Source organism: Peromyscus leucopus, chromosome 10 (genome assembly GCF_004664715.2).
Source record: "Peromyscus leucopus breed LL Stock chromosome 10, UCI_PerLeu_2.1, whole genome shotgun sequence".
NCBI lineage: Eukaryota > Metazoa > Chordata > Mammalia > Rodentia > Cricetidae > Peromyscus > Peromyscus leucopus.
Genome location: NC_051071.1, coordinates 50,468,436 through 50,487,624, shown reverse-complemented (window position 1 = coordinate 50,487,624; position 19,189 = coordinate 50,468,436).

The following is a 19,189-nucleotide window of genomic DNA, read 5'->3' as shown; positions in this document are numbered from 1 at the left end:
TTGGGAGGTAGAGATCCATCTGGATCTCTGCGAGTTCAAGGTCACACTGGAAACCACCAGGTGTGGTAACACATACCTTTAATCCCAGGAAGTGATGGCAGAAAGGTATATAAGACATGAAGACTAGGAATTATGCTTGCTAAGCTTTTAGGCTTTTAACAGCAGCAGTTCAGCTGAGATCCATTCGGATGAGGACACTAGAGGTTTCCAGTTTCAGAAAACAAGATCAGCTTAAAAGTTGACAAGGTATGGTTAGCTGTGGCTTGTTCTGTTTCTTTGATCTTTCAGTGTTCACCACAATACCTGGCTCTGGGGTTTGTATTTATTAATAAGACCTTTTAAGATTTGTGCTATACTTTCCCTTGCTTATGGATGAGTGGTGTTGCACTTGACATGAATGTGCAGATATTGGGTACTTAATAATAGGCTTGCTGGGTAAAATAGTTCTTCTATTTTAATTGTGTGAGGAACACCCAAATTGTTTCCTATAGGGAAATAATAATTTCTTGCCAAGAGTTCACAGTCTCTGTTTTCTCCACATCCTCTCAGATGTTAGTTGTCCACTGACTTTTTGATAATAGCTGCTTTAATAGGTGTGAGATGTCTTCTCATCAAAGTTTCAGTTTGCATTACCCAGACAATGGTATTGTACCCACCCCTGACTTGTTGACCATATAAATGTCTTTTCTGAAGAAATCTTTATTCAGGCCCATTATATATTTTAAACAGGATTATTTGTTTTCATACTGCATTATAGGTTTCAAATTTGCTGAGTAGATCTTAAATATTCTCACTACAGCCACATAACAATGTAGGGTCCCCTTGATGGCTCAGCTGGCAAATGCATTTAGATCAAAAGCCTTATAATCTGAGCTAGATCTCTGAAATCCACTTAGAGGTGGAAGGACAACCAGTGTTGTCCTCTGGTCTCTACACATGCCACATAGACATACATACACACACACACACACACACACACACACATGCACACATACATGAACACATGAATATGACAAGTATATGGAGTAAAGGACATTTAACTTGATGTAATCAATTTGGAATTCCATAAACATATTTAAAATTTTACTACAAAAACAAACCATTTTGAACATATGTTTACAGTTTTAAATTTTAATAAAATGTTTACTTTTTTTTCTATTTTCTTATCAAAACTCAATGGTTTCTACCAAATTCCATTAGGTCTTTAACTTGATAAACCATTAAAGCTTTGAGCAAATAAATGATCTAGTCACACGGGAATACTCTTATAAGAGGCAGCCCATTTTATGAATTACTTGTGAATGGAAGGAGAGTTAGAAATCATTGTGGGGAAAGTCAGCAATGCAGCCTAAATACAATGGGGTATTCATTTAGTACAGTATCATAGCAATAGAAACACTAGTCTGATAGCAAAATGCATTGATATAATCGCTTAGAGCTTTATGTGGCAACTCAACTAGATCCCAAGTTTATGTGGGTGAGGTGTGGTTATTGTGTAAGCTTTCTGCTGCTAGAGCAAGTATCTGAGATAGTCAATTTATAAAGAAAAAGAATTGGTTTGGGCTTGTGTATACTAACTTGTGTACATGTGGTGTGTGTGTGTGTGTGTGTGTTCATGTGTACTTCAGAAAATTGCTTACATATTGATGTTCTGTTTCTCAGCAAGGTTCTAGGCCATGGCTGACTGCGCTTATTGCTCTCAGGTAGGTGGTGATGTAGCACACAGAGGGTGTGGTATGAGGAAGGAATTAGCAGAGAATAACTTCTCAGCTGATGGAAAGTCCAGGGGGTGAAGGAGAGAGAAGGGACTGGGGTCCCACAGTTGGGGGCAATGTCCTCCCACCAGGCCTCATCTCTTAACATTTTTAAAACCACAGTAGCTCCAAATTGGGGGCCAAACCTTATTTACATGGGCCTTTGGAGAACATTAAAGATTCTGTACATAATGTTAAGCATAACATTATAAAGTTTCCTTTCTCCACATTAAACATTCATTTCCAATTTCCAACCAGAAATTGTCCCAGATTTATTTGTTTTGCTTTTTATACAGACCTTTCACATTTATAGCACTATAATCAATCAATCAATCAATCAATAAATCAATCAATCAATATCATTAATCAACTGTCAGTCAGGCAGGCAATGTGTTTTTCATGTGTTCCATCTACACAGTCCTGCTGCTGGCATGGTGCCCTTTTTACCTTCTCCCAGCTAACCACCACACTTCTTGCGTGGTTCTTGCCCTACATAGAATGCACCTTACTAGAGTTGGCTCCAAGGACAACGTGGGCTGGTTTCTGGCTGTGCTTCCTCTTTACTTCTTGGAAAACAAAGATAAACTTGTAGCTCAGCCAACGAGCTAGAAAGCAGGAATGGGAGATGGAGACAGGAGAATGAGGGGAATTTTATACATATCTCTTGTCTATGGCATTTGATGAGATGATTTCAAAGCTGGGAACATGAGCAGATAATTTGCAATCTGGCAGACATCAGCTCAAGTTACAGTGCAGATTCTGTTGACTCTGAAAGGTAGCTTCATTCTCTAAAATAGACATACATACTGGGCAAGTCAATTGCCTACTTTTTCAGAGATAATATTGCCAAGTATGAATCTTGAGAGAGACTTTTTCCATACTAGAATTAGTCAGTGAAATATATCTCTCCTTTCGTGACTACCTCAATTCTTTGGAAAGAGGACAAAGTTTTAATTCTATACCTTTCATCCAGAAACAGACACTATGAGCCACAGGCTTTTGCATCCCTAGAGCTCAGGGCTCCAGCCTCCTTCCACCTAGAGCTGCCTTTCTTTCTTAGGAGGAAGATGGGGCAAGGAGGGTCATGGATAAGCACAGCTAATCGATACCTATCAGCTTCAGTTGAGGACAAAATAGAACAAAACATTGCCTTACCTTTGACTATGCTAGATCCCAAAACAATTCTTCAGAGCCAATATCCAGGTTTCTGTTTTTATTTAAAACAGTGATTTTCTAAAATAAGATACACATGAGAACAACTAGTTTTCACTGTCTCCCTTTGTTTCCTGGCAGTAGGTGAAAGGCAAGCTCTTAGGGTTGTCTGGAGTCACAGGTGATCTGCTGGTTTTTCTTTATGAGCATACTCCAAAGTAGAAGCTGGGGAAGTTCAGTTAGCTAGTAATGATCTTGGCAGAGCTAGTTCAAGCAACAGGTGATCTACCATGTTGTCTGAGTGGCAAGAGCAATAATTAATGATAATAATAATAATAGGCAGAGGCACTGTAAATTATTTAATGAAGACAACTTTCATAAAGTTTTTGATTTCTGATATTAGGTAAATCCCTTCTAAGGACTGAGACTCTAAGGAGCAATAGGCTGAGATTTGGTGAAAAGTTCTTATTTAGTTGAATTTTGCTCTGTCTGCTGAACATTTAATTATGTGATGGGAGCTTAAGTTTAATGAAAGGTGTTCAGGACATGAATCTTCAAAGCCATGATCTATGTAGATGGAGAAGCTTCTGAGTGCCATGTCTCAGTTTTTAACCTACTTCCTCAGAGTGTACCTGATACTCACTTTACTCTATTTGGTCTGTTTAGTTCAGAATGCTCAGATTAGATAGAAAACAGATATTAAGGTATAAAATCTGGCTTCACTAGAATTAAAGCACAGTGGTTAAGAAAATGTGCTTTAGTATCAGGTACAAATGGAGGACTCACTACCTATTTACTGTGTGGCTCTGCACCTTCATAGTCTTCTCAGCAGTATTACAGTGAATATGAATACAAGACAATAAAGTGTGTGTGTGTGTGTGTGTGTGTGTGTGTGTGTGTGTGTGTGTAAGAGACAGAGATACAGAAAGAAAGATAGATAAAGAAAGAGAGGGAAACAGAGACATAGAGAACTAAATTCTCATATGTGTCTTTAGGTAATGAGTAAGCATGCAGTAGGTAGTTGTTAATATTATTGACATACTGTTATTATCAATCCTTACCTTCTATCTCATCCATGATTATCTGGTCTCCTCTCTCTGAAATCTTCCACAAAAACCAAACCTGCAACCAAAAATCCCTCTAGACACAATTTCTGCCTAACCTCATCTGTTGTTCATCTCAGAAACCAATCCACAGCTTTTGACAACTTTTCATCTGAAGAGATTTTATTGACCTTTGCAGATTAAATTTCCTTCCATGATGTATTACAGATGCATGAAATAAGCTGCTCACCATGCCTCTCTATGTAAGGGAGACAAAGAGATAGGAAGCATTTATTTTCTAAACAGGACTACATTTGGGGAAGGGCAGAAACAAGATACCAGGGAAGAGGCAATTCCTTTGAATTCCAAACAAAATTATTTCTCTATAACCTGTGTGGATGCACATTGTAAAACAGTCACCAAGGGTGCAGAATTTATCAACAGTTCTCTCTTGGACCGAGAACAATAGGGTTGTTCCTTTTATGAACTGATCTTTGGCTGTAAATCAGATGTGACTGAAGAGCAACCTCTGGTGACTGCTCAGAAATCTCCTTTTTAATGAGTCACAGTCTTCTGGGAAGTGCTGGGGTAGATAATGAGAACACTTTACTAGACTGCAGAAGGCATGTCTGCTTTTCAGACTGACACATTCGAACCATGGGTCTCACAAAGCAGTGATGCTGGGTGGTTTTCAAAAGCCAGTTGAGGAATTCTTGTTAGAATTATCCACATTTTCTTGCCATGTTACAGAACACTTGCTCTTGATACATAAGGACTCTACCACTGAACTAAATCCCCAACGCATCATTGTGTTAAACAAACAAACAAACAAACAAACAAAAACAACATGAAACAGACGACTGGCCCAAATCTCTGTAATTTGTTATAGGAATGTATGTAACCCTTTCAACCTTTGCTTGCTTTGTTTTCATAGTATTTGAGAAGGAAGACTTTTGGTAAATATAAGTCAGCCAGTTTCTTCCAAACTATATTTGTGTTTATTCTTAGAAAGTTTCACACATGTATCCAATGTATTTTGATCACAATAACCCCCCCTTTAATACTTCCCTACTTCAAGCCCTTGTCCCTTAGGCCACTGAGTCCAATTAATGATGCCAATATGTGCATGTATGAGGTATCAGGTTTGAATCCCACTTTTGTTCTGATTCAAACAGCTACTTTTGTAGAAGAGGAATTAGATATACTTTGGTTAATATTAGTTTCTTTACATTCTAGCAAAGTCTCCAATTATATCAAATCATGAAGATTTCATTGCTATTAATCATAATAAACAGTGAAGAACATGATCATAGCAAATAAATACATGTGGAATGAACATCTGGGTAAATCAATCATTGTAAATGCTCTCTATGTAACTTCATCAGCTAATCCTCTCAAAGCAACAAAACAGCAGCAGATTAGGCAAGCCATATCTTTAGACCTGTTTTTACAAATGAGTGAAATGAGGCTGAGAGAAGCAAGCATATTGACCCAGGGGGGAAAAAAAAAACAAACAAAAAAAAAAACAGCTAGTATATGGTGGTTCTAGAACTATGGGCTGATCTGCCCAGTTAGGTGAAATCAGACCCACCTGTTTGAAAGAAGAATAAAAGAAAAATGGATTTGAGAATCTAAAACCAGCAGCTGTGTCTGTGTAGTGGGACAGTGCAGACAGGGTGTCCCCAGGTCTTTGCCCTTCACATTCCATGACTGTCCTCAGAATCACAGACACTTGATTCCCTAAAGCATCTAAGTCCAGCTCCTATTGTTGCTGTCGATGAAGCAGTTTGTGGTTATATTTTAAACAATCATTACAAATGAGAACTAGCAAATTTAATTACCATTCAAGCTGACACAACAATTAGTAGGATCACTGTCTTGTTATTTCCTTGCTCTGGGTGAGTAATCAGCCATGTAGGGTCTGCAAAGAAAACTCAGACATAAATCTACAAGATAAAGGATGGGGATGAAGCCTGAGATGTTAAGATACCAAAACTCATGCAGAAATAATACTTCCTGAGAAAGATTTGCAAAATGGCTTTGTGTGTGTGTGTGTGTGTGTGTGTGTGTGTGTGTGTGTGTGTGTGTGTGTGTGTGATATGACACAATAAATCTTAAATGTAGTAACTGTAAAACTAGAATATACAGTTTGGCTATCTAGTGCTAAGAATGCCTAGATGCATACAGAGAGATTAATCTCTGGTCTCTGTGACAAGGAGATTTGTGCAGCATAAATATACTTCTATTTGCAAATAGTGGCGCCGTGATACATGGTGTTACTCTCAAATGGTTGCTAATAAAACATTTGCTGGCTAAATTTCAATTCATTTATCCTTCTCCAGAGGCCCACAAATTGGATAAATACTTTTAAAAGAGACTCAATGGAAGATTCAAGTATTTCCTTGTGTAGGTCAAGCTTATGCAGTGATTTAGTCACATGGTCTTCGGAAGCATGAAGGCCTCAGTGTTGAGGCTTTTCCCCATGAGTTCGGTAATCACCTCATACATGTAGACTGTACTCACCATGAATGGTCATCATAAGCCTTTATTTGGATTAAATCCAGCCCCATCTTTCTCTCTGTCTCTCTGTCTTTTTTGGCTCTCTGGCCTACTTCCTCCACATAAGCTGACTGATGGAGGGGCTCATCATTCTCTTTTGTTTGCAGATGTCTCCTAAGTGCTTAGGTCGGTGTCCAGGACATAAAACTCCTACTAAGTGTATAGCAAATGTGTGCATTGATTATGAGGTTTCACTTATTTTAAAATTCTTACACTGCTTTGTGAACTTTGTCTTCCACCTCGTGGTTTCCTTTTCTAGTAGGTGTGCATGTTTGCAAGCACATGGGTGAATGTGTGTGTTTAGGTATGTGCATGTGTGTATCCTTGTTTCTGGGAGCAAAAGGCAAACTCTGGTGTTGTTCGTTGAGCCCCAGCCACCTTTTTTTGTGAGGCTTTGGGTCTCTCATTGTCTTGGAATTCACCATAGCTAGGCTACTTGTGTAGTGAGCCCCAAGGATGTGCCTGTCTGTAGTGTCCCTGTTCCAGGATTATAAACCATGATGCCTAGCTTTAGTTATGTGCGATCTGGGGATTGAACTTGGATCCTCCTGCTTGCAACGGCAGCCTACTGAGCTATCTCTCATTTTTTGCTAACCCTTAAACCTTAATTCAGGAGTGTGTTTTCTTTCTTTCTTTTTTTTTGTTGTTGTTTTTTGTCTTTCAAGACAGGGTTTCTCTGTGTAGCTTTGGTGCTTTTCCTGGAACTCATTCTTTAGCCCAGGCTGGCCTCGAACTCACAGAGATCTGCCTGCTTCTGCCTCTTGAGTGCTGGGATTAAAGGCATGTGCCACCACTGCCCGACATGTTTTCTTACTATAATAAACCAGAGGTCTCTTGAATGCCTCTGTGACTAAACTACGGGAGATGTGCCTCTGTGACACCAAAAGAATTTAGGCAGCCTTTTTCTTTGCAACATTAAAAAAAAATATACTAATTCTGAGAAACTTAGAGCAAGGTTCCCTTACCTGAATCATCCCTATTCTTTTTTTTAAAACTGCAGAGGAAGTGTGAAGGAAATATACAGAGTCTATGCAGATTCCTTATCTGTAATGTACATGCCCTCACTATGGCCTGACCTCATCCTGCAACACCATCCATTAATCCATGCCTTTCAAGCACACACTGGTGAGGAACAGGGAGATCAGAGCACAGCTGTGCAATGACAAGCAGCACCCCTGCATGGAGTTTATTTTTCCACATGGAAGAGGAAACCAGAAGGATGATGAGGTCAAAGCGAGTTGTCATTAGGTAGCAAGTTTGAGGCTAGCCTAGGCTATAGGAGACTTTGTCTCCAACAGCAAGACAGACAAGAATAAACAAGACAATGGTTTATGCTTCTAATGCTAAATGTGTAATTCAAAGTGAAGTGGCCTTACACCAGGAGGGGACTTTTATTTTCTCACAGTCTGAAACAGAGATGCAAGACCAGGATCCTACAGCACAGAGGTATCTTCCAGATTCTTTTAGGAGTTCAGTTGGGCCATTCTCCAGAGGCTGTGGGATTAGTCATGTTTTATGTATACAGACCCACTGGGTCAAAGGAAGGGCCATTCTGAAGCTGCTTTATAGAGACACCTGGAGGACCATTACTGAAAAAGTCCAAGGTCCTCCCCTGTCTTCCATCTGTTCTCTTTGTCAACACAAAAACACAACTCTCACCTCAAATTGAATAAGATGTATATTTCTTTTTTTCTGGAACCAAATGTGAGTGACCACAGCCTAGGAACAATGATTCAGTTTGCTCAGATACAATGTTCTAACCTGATAAGAGTTTCATGAAATTTTATAATTATAGATGGAAAGAAAGTCACACATCAAGGCACTTTTCAACCCCAGTGGTGGATACATCTGGTAGATGGGTGGCTGCATGACTTACAGATGCTATCTTGGCCTTTTGGCTGGTAGAAACTAGAGGTTTCTTAAGTTAATGCATTCTGAAAGGTTTCAGTGATAGGCACAGGAATACTCAGTTAGACAGATGCAAATAAATGGCAGTAAAGACTGCTGCATGTGTCCCAGGTAATTTGGCTTGGGATGTGCAGCATTTCAATCCTCTGTAATCACAAGTCAGGCAGTAGACCTTGCAGAATGTTTTCCATAAGTGTAGCTTTCCTCTGAGAAGCTGACCTTGAAAACACCTCTGCTTGAAATGACAGGGTCAATAATATCTAATATCTAATCCTCAAAAATGTAGAAGGACACCCACTGTTGGTGTGTGCAGCGTACAAGGCCTCATTGGCTTGGCACAAGCAGAGATCAATGTGTGGAGAAGGGGTGGGTGGGATTAAGCTGCTTCACAAACCCCATGAGTTCCATCCACATCATCAAACAAGTCGCAGCCTTTCACATCCTCCAAAAACCAGGGTGTACTTTTTATACAAAATAAAAGCCGAGGAGAGTCAAACCCTCCAGCTTCCATTTCCTTGAGATTTTAGACCCTCAACGTTGAGAGGTGGAAATTCTAGAGATTCTTTTGCTGCGACTTGGTTGATGATGTGGATGGAACTGATGGGGTTTATGAAGCGGCTTAATCCCATCCACCCCTTCCCCATACATTGATCTCTGCTTGTGCCGAGCCAGTGAGGCCTTGTACGCTGCACACACCAACAGTGGGTGTCCTTCTACATTTTTGAGGATTAGATATTAGATATCATTGACCCTAACTGTCATTTCAAGCAGAGGTGTTTTCAAGGTCAGCTTCTCAGAGGAAAGCTACACTTAGGGAAAACATTCTGTCAGGTCTACTGCCTGGCCTGTGATTACAGAGGATTGAAATGCTGCACATACCGAGCCAAATTACCTGGGACACATGCAGTGGTCTTTACTGCCATTTATTTGCATCTGTCTAACTGAGCATTTCTGTGCCTATCACTGAAACCTCTAGTTTCTACCAGCCAGAAGGCCAAGATAGCATCTGAAAGTCATGCTGTCACCCATCTACCTGATGTATCTACTACTGGGGTTGAAAAGTGCCTTGATGTATGACTTTCTTTCCATCTATAATTATAAAATTTTATAAAACTATTATGTTGGAACATTGTATCTAAGCTAACTGAGCCATTGTTTGAGGGGTGGAAATTCTAGAGATTCTATTGCTAAGCCTGGTCATGCTTATTATTTGGTGATATTCCTGAAATCTTACTAATGAGATAATAAAATGCTTTGCTTCTGATAGTCATTACTATTTTAATCAATTTAGCTGCTGGGTCACCTGTAGGTTTAATTATTTCTTAACAATTAAATTGAATAATGCGGAATTCATCTGTCACATCTGACAGTAAAAGATGCCTTTTAGTCATTAATGTCCAAAGATGGCTTCTTTCCAAAGAACATTCATGAATTGAGGCTCCTGAACAACTTTGCTGTTGAATTATGGATTAATTGGTGTCTAACCTTTCATTACATAGAATAAATTATGCATTTATGGAATAATATGCACAGCCAAGTCAACACCATGGAATAGTTCCTTAATTCTGACTTAGAACCTAGAATAAAAGGTCAGCTCAATAAATGATAAAATTTAAGAACATCTGTAGCTTTTCGTTGTTTATCAAGGTTTTATTCTAGGTACCAATATAAGTTTTGTAGGATTTAATTGTCTTTTCCTTTGAATCTCATTAGTACCTGCTGGAGTTTCTCATTAATCAGTTTTCAAGCAATTAGTTCTATCATAAATGTAAGGTATTGACCAAATTAGTTAAAGGCCATTTCCAGAATTAGACTCTGATAATTAATTTCCCAGTTTCTATGTTAATAAGTTGACATATATTGTTTGACAGACATTGATTAGAGTCTACATTAGCCATGCAAATTAATGTAGGACTATCAACATACCTGTTAGAACAAGGGCAGCTAAGCTTTTTTTTTTAAAAGAAAGGGAAAAGAAGGGAAAATAAAAAACAAGAATGTTACTGCTAAGGTACCATTTTCCTTACTACCAAAGTCATGTTGTTGCTAGCCTCTGCCATAGTGACTCTCACATCACCATAAATTTATAATAGCTATTGGACTGCCTTCATCTACCAAACATGGTCAAATTTCTGTTTTAATTACATGATGCATAACATTAAATATAAGAGAATCATTATAGCTTGTGAAAATTGTATACTCTGCTATAAAATAGTTATGGCTATTAGAATGTAATTATAAGATACCCCAATTATACTTTGTAACATGTAAGTTATAAATGCTTTTTAAATTGATATTTGGTAACATAGGCACTAATATATGACCCTGATTGTTTTTGGATACTTCTCTGTCTGTGAAAAGGATGTGATGCCTGTTTAGTTCTTTGAGAGTGAACAGTAACTGATGGTTTTAATCAGCACCTTTTTGTGCATGAAAGAGTTAAAACAGATGATCACATACAGAGAATAGTTTAAGAGAACCCAAACCATAGCTCATCCACACTTAGTGCCTGTAAGCCATTTTACGCTTTTACTTTCAGTCTCTTTATTAGAAAAATCATAAAAATTAAACATTATCATTAAGAACAATAAAAAATGATAAAAATAATTACAAGGTCTTAGAGTGTATCTTCATAATAGAGTGTTTGTGTGCTACCCCACACAAGGCCCTTGGTTCCCTGTATATTTTTATATGAAACTCAGGCAAATTTCCATATATATAATTATAGGTCAATTACAAATAATTATATATATAATTAATACATGCAAATTTTATATCTGACTTCTATAGCTATTCCTAAATTGCTCATCGATTAGGTGACATAAAACATCTAGGTATACATATATTTGGATATATATATATATACATATATATATGTATATATATATACATATATATAAGCATATGTGTATATAACTGTATTTGAAGGTGTTTGTGTTCATGTATACACACTGTGTGTTTCATCGAACAGAAGTTTTTAAGTGTTACAAACACAGCGGGCATTATATTTTTATTTCCAATTTATTTCCTTTTTCATTTTTACTTTTGTCAGTGCTTTAGATGGCACATAGGGTCTTATTCTTTTTTTCATGGTAGGCAAGCATTCTATACCATTGAACTACACCCCAGCTCTTAAACTCACCTCTTCAACAATGAAGCTAAGCATCTCTTCAAATGTTTATAGAACCTTAGTTTTGGATATCTGGAAATTGTTTTCCTATTCTTCACCTTAAAGTTTTGGTGATTATATACAATAAAAATTCACTTTAACATTTGCGATTCATGTTTCAAAAATCAGTTGCTTTTTAATGAACAAAGCAAAACAAACAAGCAAAACACTTCTTTTGTTGTTGTCTTTGAGACAGGGTCTCACTCCACATCCCAGGCTTGCTTGGAACTCACCATGTATCCCAGGTTAGCATTGAACTTGTAGAATCAAAAAACATTTTAATTCTAGCACAGTTAGATACATCAATCCTCTCTATTAGTGTTTATTAATTCAGTCTCTACTTCTAAATCATACATACTCAAATGTGTATCTCAGGACTGTTTATCAGTTGCTTTTCCTCCTCAGGGCTTCAGTTTTTCTTGATTCATTATTTATTTTCTTATGTGTGGCAAAACATCTGTTTTGTTTTACCATATTTCATTTGGTAGATGGTAGCTATCTGTCTGTCTGTCTGTTTATTCATTCTTCTTTCATATACTACATCCAAGCCTTATACCACAATTTCCCCTCCCTCCATTCTTCTCAGTTTCTTTAACTCTCCCAGATCCAGTCCTCCATTTCTCTTCAGAAAAGTTCAAGCCACTCAGGGAAATCAAGTGAACATGGCATAACAAAGTTACAATAAGAGTAGCCACAAACCCTCATACGAAGACTGGGTGAGGCAACCCAGTAGAAGGAAATCTGTCCCAAGAGCAGGCAAAGGAGTCAGAGACACCCTCACTTCCACTGTTAGGAATCCCACAAGAATACCAAGCTACACAACCATAGAATACCTGCAGAGGACCTAACTTAGACTCATAAAGTCTATGTGATTGGGTTTCAGAGTCTATGAGCCCTGTGAACCCTGATTAGTTGATTCTGTGAGCAGTCTGATTGGCAAGTAATGTACCTCTCTCAACCACCAGCTCCTATATAATGGACTCATTGTTTTTACTTTTATTTATTTGTTTATTCATTTATTTATCTACTTCGAACAGGGCATATCATATATCCCAGCCTGACCTCCAACTTGCTACCCAACCAAGGATTTCAACTCCTAATCGTCTTTGTTCTACTTTCAAAGTACTGGGATTACAGTCCTGTGTCACCATGCCTGGCTAATATTCTAAATATTTTATTTAAACTATTTAAAATTTAAATAGTTTAAACTGGTGTTTTATTCAGCTCTTTCCTATAGCAAAACACCATGTTGATTTAATTATTGTAGATGTATAATGTACTTTGCTATTTTGGGGGAAATACATATGTTTTCTTCTTTAAAATTGACTTGTTATGCCAGGCATGGTGGCACATATCATTAATCCTACCACTCGGGTGTCGGGTCTCTGTGAGTCTGAAGTCAACATGATTTACATGGCCAATTTTAGGGCAGCCAGAGATAAAAATTGAGAACCTGTCTAAAAAGGTTGTTATGTCATTTTATCATTAAAAATGAAGACTTCTCATGAATTTTGTGGATACCTCAAATTTTCTGTGCTTTTCCCTTAAACTAATAAATAACAGTTTTTTTCAATACTGAGTCTTCTCATGCATGAGTAGTGTGTCTTCTCACGTGTGAGTACAGTGTTTCTTCTCACATGTGAGCACTGTGTTTTTTCTCATGCATGAGTACAGTGTATCTTCTCATGTGTGACTACAACATGTCTTCTTAGTCATCTAGATGTTCTTGTCTGTATTTGGTCTGTTTTCATCTTCTGTTCTATTCTTTGCATGGTTTTATTCAGAGCTTGATTTTTGACTATGTTTCAGTGTGCAGTGTAACAGAATGAGATTAGGAGAAATCAGCACATTCAGAGTTTTCATCATTCTTGGATGGTAAGGCAGACAGGGCTTCTACAAGGTGAAGACTTCAAACAGACAAACGAAATGGGGAGTGAGACTTCATTAGGTACTGCTTGAAATGCTGAGGACTTTTCCTCATTCCGAAGAAGAGCAGGGTAGCAAAGACCCTGAGCACCAGCAGCTAAGAAGCTAAGTTTCTCAATGTGTCAGCAGGACTAGAGAACTAAAACAGAGTTTATCAACTGTAAGGAAACCCGTCATTTACTGTCAATGGAGGCACAGAACCAGTGAATTACACAAACCTGAAGTAAATTAACTTCCACAGAGGCAAAATATCAATTGTGAAATTTTCGTTATTTGAAACTATGTTTTTGCTTTGATGCCTTTCTAAGCAATGGAAAATGATCTTTCAAGGAAGATATCACCATCTAGTTTCTGTAATTTTCTGTATGAAATGCTTGACAGAGAAAAATTAACTTAGCAGACATGTATGTGAGACCAGACCAGGAGGATAAAGTAGATGTTAAGAATTGACCTCCCCACAGATCTACATGTGCAAAATTACATATATAAATTATGAAAAGGCCAACTTGCAGTTATAGAAATTTAAAATAAAATAAATAGTTCTGTAGAAATATTGTAAGTTGAAAGAACTCAAGGGAAGACTAGTAAAGTAGACATATAAAAGAGCCTAAATAAATTGAAACAGGAAGTAAAAAAGGAAGACACTTCAGAAAAGTTAATACAAAGCAAGTGGAACTTATTTAAGTGTTGTGCATATAATGTGCTTTACATATGACATATATTCACCCATCTTGTGTAAACTCTCTCTCTCTCTCTCTCTCTCTCTCTCTCTCTCTCTCTCTCTCTCTCTCTCTCTCTCTCTCCCCCCCCCACCAAGGGTCAGGAGACAGTAGGAAACATTTCAAATAACCAAGAATTATTTTTGAGTAGGCAAAAAAAAAAAAATCTCAGTTCAGAACAATCAAAGTGTGCTTCAAATTCCAAGCAGGATAAGCATTATGAAAGCCACAACTAAAATTCAGCATTAACTATCTTTAAATAATTATTTATTGTTTTCTACTTATAAAGAATATACATTCAACAAACTTGTATACTTCTAAATTTTATATGCTTATGTTGTGGATAATTTGAAGTATGAATGATAAAATAGAAATGATAAAATCAGAAGGAATTTTCATGGGTATAGTTAACTCTGCCAGTCTACCAGTCACGAACACTGAGGTGACTTATTTAGAAGTACTTCATTATAAAGAGCAACAGCTTCAAGGAGTAAAATAGAAAGGGCTGAAAATGACACAACATGTTCAAAACTTTTAGAATTTTACTTTGAATTCAGTTGTGACAGAAAACCCTTCCCTGCCCCCAAAGTCTCCATTTATTCTTCATCTTAATGTTAGGATTCTGATCTGTATATTTGTGTGTAACCTCCTAAATGTAACTGCTAACTGTTTGCCTGTAACTTCTGGGAGATTTTCATTCTGTTTATGAATAGTCTGGGCCTTTTGCTAAAAGCATACTCTACCAGCTAATATGTCTTGAAAGCCAACTGTAGTTCATGATTCAGAAGATACTTAGAGATGGCTCTCTGTAGTATCAGCATTTACATTTCAGTTTAAGAAACCCTTTGTCCATTTCCCAGAGAATGTTTTCTTACATTGCAGATTGAAAGTCTTTTTTTTTTTTCCTACTGGAGGAGGTGGTTGGAAGTTGTGTCAGAATTCTCTACACACACCCTAAGTCTCATCATCTCCCTGGTCTCTTCCTGAGAGGGAGCACACTGCCTGGGTGTGCAGAATCTGGCTCTCAGTCACATTACGCTATGTGGAATTGGGGTTCAGTCGTGAGTAATTACCTGTCTAGATCTATGACCAAGACATTGCGTGGCTTCTTCCAGTGCTTTTATATAAAATCTTGGCAGGATTATTTGTCACATTGTACATAAGGAAAAAAAATTGAATCTCCATAAATTTTGAGTTAACAGTTTTTCTAACCTCCCTTAAAGCTGAAAACAATGGAGGAAACAGGTTGTCACCAATAATCTCACTACAGAAGCTAATGTTTGTTTAGGAATATAGAACACACTCTTCCTCTGAATTTTCTTGTTATGCTGACATATAGTTATGATGAGCAGAGGTGGCACAGCCTTCTTTTTACCAGTGGGACAACAGGATAACAGGATAGTGTGATAGCGGAGATTAGAATGCAGTAACAACAGACTATGGAAGAACAGACAGATAGTTTCATACATTCCTCCAGTCAACAAATATTGGGAGAGACAATGTTCTATAGACAAAAGGATTTCATGAAATCCATTTTTTCTCTCACTAAGTTCTAGAAAGAAGGAGAGAGGGGAAAAAAGCTAGAAAAAGCTTGGGTTGTGTAGTGATATGCGCATTTGAGACTTAGACTTTGTAGTTCTCTATACCTGCAACTTCTGTGTTTTTATTTTTTTTTCTAGTTTCCCAATCAACAGCCAGACAAACAAATTTTGGAAAAGTCCAACTCATAAGGCCTGATCTCAGCAAATTGAATGGGGCTGGAAAATGTGAATGAGAATTCCTGGAGGAACTGATATCTTCAAAGACTGACTGAACTTGAGTGACAAAGATTGGGATGCTCATATATAGGATCTAATAACTGTATCTTGGGCTATGTTTAGCTTCCTAAATAGACATTCTTTGCCCACTTCTCTGTCACATCTAACATACTATCACAGATAGAAACATTTTGGAATGTGTTTGCACCATTCAAAGGGCTAAGAACACTGTCAGATGGTATCTAATGCCCATGTTCCTAAAACTTGCCTATGCTGTATACTCACCAATGTATTTGAAAAGTGTTACTTGATGACTTTTATTGTTCTGGTACTATAAAAATGTTCATGAAAATGCTACCATATTAGACCCATGGTATTTGAAAAGAACTAAACATGTTTTCCAGGGTCACAGTTATTCACGTCTGGCTCCAGAATAACCCACCTCTTTTCTTCCTTTGCAGTGAGAACTTTTTCTTTCATCAACAAAAATATATATAAGATTGTCAGTAATATGTGATTCATTCACTCACTTTTAAAATTCTCTTTGATGTTTGTTTGACTTCTTTCATTTCTCTTGTCTCCAGAGCATTGCACATGGTAGGTAAGTGGACTGCCGAGTGTCATCTCACTCAGAGCTTTTTCTTGGGACAGTTTTTCACTATGTCCAGCTAGTTAGGGATTCTTGCACCTCCAGCCTTATTGCTTGTAATGTTGAGATCACAGATGTGCATTACCACACTTGGCTCAGTTATAGTTTCTAACATGTAATCTGCAAACCCAATTCTCAGTCTTTTTCCAGCTGCTCCAACACATTTTGACACTGACTGTTGAGCTTTCCTATTTCATTGAGAAGACAGAAGGGGTTGGAGAAAAGTTCCTGAGAGTCCCCAGAAGCATAGTCAGAATTTACCTGCCTCTATCTGCACATGGTCTGTTGTCTTTCCTGTTACTATGGGTTAATTTTACTATCTTCCATTTCTAAAATCTCAACCTCTCTATTTACATACTATTTCCTATCTTGTCCTGATGAAAAGTAAAGATATTAATTCAGTTTCCCCTCTTCTGAATCAGTATTTTTTCTCTCCCTATAAATCTCAAAAGCAAACTAACTCCAGAAACATATTCATTATTCATGTGATAAACCAAAACCTGAACAGATCATAAGTCATTAATCCAGGACAAGATTCAGAATGATGTAAATTAGTCAATGAAAGGAGACAGGAGGATAAAGCAGGTATCTCAGAAAACGTCCACTTTAGCAAGTGGTTGTTAAAGGTTATATCATTCAATGGCACTATGAATTTCTTAAACAATTTACATCTAACTCTTGGGACAGGAAAAAAAAGACAAGTAAACCTTGAAAGGACCAAGGGTACCTTTGATGTGGTTTCAGTTATCTTTTTCATCATCAGAAGATACCATCTGACATAATAGTTACAAATAGAGATGGATTGTTATTTAGGCAGCAGAGCCCTTGAACTTATAATTCTAGACAGTACAAATACTGCAAATATTATTTTCAAAATTTAACTAATTTTTACTTTATGATTTGGGGATTGGACAGAAAATCATATGCATTAAACATTTTAGCATGAAAATGACCCAACAAACCATGAATAATAAAAGGATTACTTAAAGGGTTGTTGAAATATGCTTTGACAATTGCTTGCACAGAGTGATCTGGTGCATTAACCTTTGAGAGGAGGCTCTAGCTAGCTGAAGATGCAATGGGGCTCAGCAAGTCCCTGGGAAATCAGAATTTCATCTCAGTGGAACCTCAGATGCAAATTCAGTGGGATTCTTTTGTTGCCCATCTTGATAGAAACTAAATGGGTCTCCCAAAGAGGAAATCGTCAACTAACTGGAAGCCGCATATGCCCCCTTAAGTGTTTTGTGCTTATTTTTTTGTTTTTCTATTTTCTTCTTTGCTTGACATAGCCATGAACAGAATGGAAGGATGTTATTTACTTCTGTAACATCCCTAGGTGTTCAAGACCAGTGATTATGTCTCTCCATTCTCCAGAGTACAGGCCAACCAGAATCAAGCCTAATTGTATGCTTTCCTTTCTCACCTGAGTAATTCTCACAGCTTGATGTTCCATCAATTTTTAAGATTCTTCTAAACTTAGCAAATGAGTTTGACCATCACTTAGTGTTGATGAGATCCTTTTCTTTTAGTTTCTGGAAACATGATTACTGAAGCGAATAAGGTATTATGCTACTTGCTTCTAAAATGAGATAGGAAGTAAGTGGAAAGTACAAATAAGTCAAAAATATTCTCTCTTGGGCAAATCATTGTGCTGTCTGCTAATGAGTTTGAGAGGATAATCTGACATTGATGTTCTTTATGCATCATTTAGTTGTTTCATGTTTAATTGCATTACAACAAAGCCAACATCTGTGGCAATGAAGATATAAAGGATGTTTTGTAAACTCAGAAAAGTAGTATAGAGTTTCAGAGCAGATTTCCCTATGGGGAAAATTTATGAGCTAGACTATTTTGATTACATGGAAAATAGGAGGACATAATAAAACCAAATCCAGTGAATTAAAAAAAGGACAGAATTTAAGAGCTAACAATAGACTACAATTGACAGTGTTTTATTACCCTGGTTTTATTGAAAAGAAATATTTTGCATTTTGCCCTTATTTGGGGAGCATATATTAGACATGCCAGCAATACTTTACCACTGAATTTTCAACTAATAAATGATCCACTTAATAATGTTTGCTCTTGGATATTAGAGTAGTTTAATTCCCTCCTCACCAAATGATAAATTCAGGTTTATATGACCTACCTATGGTGTTTCTAAAGCTAATATGCATTTTCATCCAATGGCTTATTTTTTTAGTTAAATTTAATTTCTTAATGTAAATTTTTTATTGATTCTTTGGAAATGTCACATCATGCACCCCAATCCCATTCATTTCCCAGTCTCTCCATATCTGCCCTACCCCTGTAGTGTTCCCTCAAAGAAAATTTAAATAATATTAATGAAACATAAAACAAAACAGGTAAAAAACCCACTTTGCTCCTACATCTTTCCTGCCTCTGCAACATGCTTTCTTTCATCTTAGTAGCATTTGGAGGTGCAGTGTGTCACACAATATACACTACTGACCACTCAGCTTTACTTGATTGCAATGAGTTGTTGGTCTGGTTCAAGGCCTCTGGCTTCTAGTGCACCATCATTACTGGATC